This window comes from Vombatus ursinus, unplaced genomic scaffold, assembly GCF_900497805.2.
Source record: "Vombatus ursinus unplaced genomic scaffold, bare-nosed wombat genome assembly UNPS02014863.1, whole genome shotgun sequence".
Lineage (NCBI taxonomy): Eukaryota > Metazoa > Chordata > Mammalia > Diprotodontia > Vombatidae > Vombatus > Vombatus ursinus.
Genome location: NW_020954641.1, coordinates 27,368,514 through 27,373,685, shown reverse-complemented (window position 1 = coordinate 27,373,685; position 5,172 = coordinate 27,368,514).

Here is a 5,172-nt window from a genome sequence, read left to right as displayed (position 1 = left end):
ATATCCTTATTGTGGTTCCACAATACTTGAATTATTTCTTTCTGGCTGCTTGCAGTATTTTCTCCTTGACCTGGGAGCTCTGGAATTTGACTATAATATACTTGGCAGTTTTTCTTTTGGGATATCTTTCAGGAGGTGATCAGTGGACTCTTTCAATTTCTATTTTACCCTCTGGTTCTAGAATATCAGGACAGTTTTCTTTGATAATTTCTTGAAAGATGATGACTGGCTCTTTTTTTGATAATGGCTTTCAGGTAGTCCAATAATTTTAACATTCTCTCTCCTGGATCTATCTTCCAGGTCAGTTGTTTTTCCAATGAGATATATCACATTGTCTTGTATTTTTTCATTCTTTTGGTTTTGTTTTATAATTTCTTGATTTCTCAGAGTCATTAGCTTCCCTTTACTGCATTCTAGTTTTTTTTGGTAGGCAATGGGGTTAAGTGACCTGCCCAAGGCCACACAGCTAGTAAGTGTCCAGTGTCAGGTCCTTCTGATTCTAGGGCTGGTGCTCTATCCACTGCACCTCCAGTGCAGCTATCCAGCTGCCCCTCCATTCTAATTTTTAAGGAATTATTTTCTTCATTGGGCTTTTGGACCACCTTTTCCATTTGGCCCATTTTGCTTTTTAAGGCATTCTTCTCCTCATTGGCTGTTTGGATCTCTTTTGCCATTTGATCTGGTCTATTTTTTTGGTCTATTTCTTCAGTATTTTTTTGGGGGGTCTCCTTTAGCAAGCTGTTGACTTGTTTTTCATGATTTTTTTGCATCACTCTCATTTCTATTTCCAATTTTCCTCTACTTCTCTTACTTGATTTTCAAAATCCTTTTTGAGCTCTTCCATATTCTGAGACCAATTCATATTTTTCTTAGAGGTTTTGGATGTAGGAACTTTGATTTTGTAGTCTTCTTCTGAGTGTATGTTTTGATCTTCCTTGTTACCAAAGTAAGTTTCTGTAGTCTGAGTTTTTTCCACTGTTTCCTCATTTTCCCAGCCTATTACTTGACTTTTTAAACTCTTTGTTAAGGTAGGGCTCTGCTTCCAGTGTGGAGGGCGAACTATCCCAAGCTTCAGGGGTTTTGTGCAGCTGTTTTCAGAGATACTTCTAAGGACCTGTAAGTTTTCAATTCTTACAACGTGGTATGATCTAAGGAGAGGTGTTTATTTTTCTCCTGATCTGTGCTCTGGTCTGTGAGTGACCAGAAGCATTCTTTTCTGCCCTGGAATTGTGAGGAGAATTCCCTCTCCACAGCTGCCACAAACTCTGCTATGCAAGTGCTCCTCCTTACCTGGACTGCCACCTGCAACTGTGACCCAGATCCAAGTATGGGCAAAGCAACAGAGTCCTACCTCAGTGCTAGCATGGAGACCCCTGTAATCTACTTCTGACCACTTGTTGTTCAATCCCCTTGTCATCTGTGGGCTGAGAGCTCCAGAATTTGCTGCTGCTGATTTCATCACTCCAAGGCCTGCTTCTGGTTTGCTGGGGCTGGGGCTGTGCTGGCATGGCCTATGCTAGACTGTGCTCCTCTCTCACCCAGGTGTGACAGATTTTTCCTGCTGACCTAAGTTGTCTTTGGTTTCTGTGGGCCGAGAAGTTGGGAAACTGCCACAGCTGTCAGTGATTCAGTCCCCTGAGGCCTATTCTGGGTTTGCTGGGTCCTGGTCTGTGCTGGCATGGCCTGTGTTGGACTGCACTCCTCTCTCAGCCTGGTGCAGCAGACCTTTCTATCGACCTTCCAGGTTGTCCTGGGCTGGAAATTTGTTTCACTCTGTCTTTCTGTGGGTTCTGCTGTTGCAGAATTTGTTTAGTCATTTTTAAAAGGTATTTGGAGGAGTTTGGGGGAGATCTTGGGCGAGTTCCTGCCTTTACTCCACCATCTTGGCTTCCTACAAAAGAATTTTACTATAGGATTCTTTCTAATAGGTCATTCCCTATGGCATTTAAAATAGTTCTCAATGAATGAAATGTGGATTTACATCCAACTTTTAAAGAATATATTTAACGAATAACGTGACAGTCAACTAAGATTTTTTTTTTTTTTGGTGAGGCAATCGGAGTTAAGTGACTTGCTCAGGGTCACACAGCTAATGAGTATCATGTGTCTGAGGATTTGAACTCAGGCCCTCCTGACTCCAGAGCCGGCTCTATCCACTGCACCATCTAGCTGCCCCCCAACTAAGATTTTCCAGTGGTGTCTGAAGAGGTAACAGGAGAGGGGTCAGAGAAACAATCATAACCAGTTACATTCCAGCATTTGGATCTCCAAGGTAGCGTAGATTGGTTTTACTTCTGTGCAGTCTGGCCTAAATCCTCTCTCAGGGCTCAGCTTTCTGATCAGCAAAATGTGATTCTGTGGGAAGCACAATCGCTTTCTTTTTTCCATCAGCAGGCCTTTGTCTGGGTTTTATACTCCTCATTTCAGTCTAGAGGAAGTGTGGTGTAATGGAAAGAGCACTTAATTTGGGAGTTGGGAGAATCATGGGTTCAAATGCTGCCTTTGACACCTGGTTATATGACCATGGCTTAGATACTATCTGAGCTTCTGTTTCCTCCTTTGTAATATGGGAATATTATTTGGTACCCATCTCCCTTTCAAAGCTGTTGAGAGGATCAGATAAGATAATGTTCATATCCCACTCAGTTTTGGAATCATATCTTACTGGGTTCAGTGTAGGGTATTCTGGATAATCATAATTATGTCTTAATGGCTTGAACTTCTATCCCAAAATAGCCTGTGAAAAACGGATCTATTTATCTATCAGTAATATCTATTCTGTAACAGAACAGTCAGTCAACAAGCATTTATTGTGTTAATATATGCCTGTGCTAAGCATAGATGATAATAAAGCAAAATAAAAACACTATCCCTGCCCTCAAGGAACTCATATTCTAATGGTGGAGACAACATGTAAATAACAATGTACATACAACATATGTGTATGTGTATATACATGAATATAAAATATAAAATTTACTATCTATAACATACACACATAGATACATATACACATATACATCCATGCATACATGTTACTGTTTGTCCTTTGTTTTTGAAGAGGACCAATGACATCACCAGGTGATGCCTTGATTTGTACATGAATTGGATTTAAGGGAGGCAGAGTTGCACAAAGTCCTCAGCCTCACTCTCTCTTCCAGAGTCATCCAAGTCCAGTGGCAGGACAAAAGTCAAGATGACAGGTGATACCTCAGAATTCAGTGGAAGACTTCCGTATCTGACCAAGCTCTAAGTGCTCCCTGGTGCCTGCTTCACCACCTTCATGGCTGTTGGAACACATTTTGCTCATCTGCCCATTCTGCTGGAGGAAGTCTTTACACACTTGGGGTAGACATCCCCCCAACTCACCGATGGGTTTGAGGTCTGCAGGTTACCCTCATCCTGGTCTGCCAAGATGGTTTTATCAGGGTGTAGCTGCTGTGAATGCTATAGCTTCTTAGACCCACAGATGAGAGCTGGGTGACAGGTGGTCACCAAAGGTGGATGAGCAGCCGTCATACCAGAGGTGCTAGTTCTCCTTGAACACCCTATACATCACACACACACACACACACACACACACACACAAACACACGCAGAATCAATGGAAGGTGCTCTCAGAGAAATAACACACATAGCTGAGGGGACCAGAATAGGTCTCATCAGAAGGTGAGAACTGAGCTGAACCTTGAAGGAAGCCAGGTAAGCTTAAGAGGCAGAGGTGAGGGAACAGAACATTCAGACAAAGGGGATGATGGTCAATTCAAAGGCACAGAGATGGGCTATGGAATATTGTGTGGGAGGAGCAGCAAGTAGAACTGTGTAGATACATTGTAAAGTACATCGAGGGGGGTAAAGTATAAGGAAAATAGAAAGTAGAAAGTAACTATGAAAGGATTTTATTATCATACATAGAATTTAATGTTTGATTTTGGAAGTAATAGGGAACCAATGGAGTTTATTGAGCGAGGGGATGACATAGTAGGACCTGAACTTTAGAACAATCATTTTGGCAGCTGAATGGAGGATGGAGTCTTGAGACAGGGAAACCAATTAGAAAACTATTGAAAGAGCCTAGTGAGAGGTGATGAAAGCTTGTACTAGGGTAACAGCTGCATGAGTGGAATGAAAGGGATATATACAAGTGATGTTGTGAAGGTAGAAATGGCAAAATTTTTCAACAGATTGGATATGTGCAGTGAATGAGAGTGGGAGATAAAGGAAAACAATGGTGGTTGTGAGCCTGGGTGGCTTAGATGATAGTGGTGTTTTCCATAGTAGTAGAGAAGTTTGGAAGAGGAGAGGAGAAAGAGTTTGGAGAAAGAGTTCTGTTTTGGACCCATTCAAAGAGCAAAACATTCAATCAGGACAGAATCATAAAGTGAATAACATCAAAAAGTCAAGCATAGGAGCATTCTCAGCTCTCATGCAATCACCTACAGACTCATGTACCAGTGGGGAAAGATTTAGACTTCAGAGTAGTCTGCCTTGTGTACTAGGTGGAAACTTTCTTTCCTGGGTCCTCCAAACTCCATCTCTTTTTTCCTTATCATCAGGTGACATGAGCTCTGCCAAAGCCTCTATGATTCACATCTACATCTCAGTCTTCTCTGTAGAGTCACCAGAATTCTGCCAGGTCTCTTGGGTTCTAGGATACCAAGGTAGTCTCACTTGTCCTTTCATTTGCCTCCCAGATTGCTTGTGTTAATGAAATCTTCTCTTGCACTAATCACTGTGCACCATGTAACTGGCCTGATGGGTCTTGTATCAGTGTCTTCATCTTGTGATGCAATTATCCTGTACCCAGCCACATAATACCATGAGAAATGGAGTCTTGGAAATTTCTTCCAACAAGCAATGATCTCTGGGGTTGAGAATCACAGGAAATGAAGTCCTGATGACTTCTACTCTTGGCCATTCTTACTACACTTGTAAAACTCAATACAAATGTCAGCTATTATTATTACCACCATCCATTTCCTGGATTTTCCATTCCCAGCTGGTGAAGGGTAAGGTAGGACTGGGATTTTCCCCCTTTCATCCTTCATTTCTCAAAAGAGTTCATAACTAGGGTTGTTAGTTAGCTGCTATTGACCAATTTTGGCTTCAGTTTTATTACAGATAAAATCTACCAGAGGACAAATCCAGAGAAATGAGTAAAAGTTGCAGAGA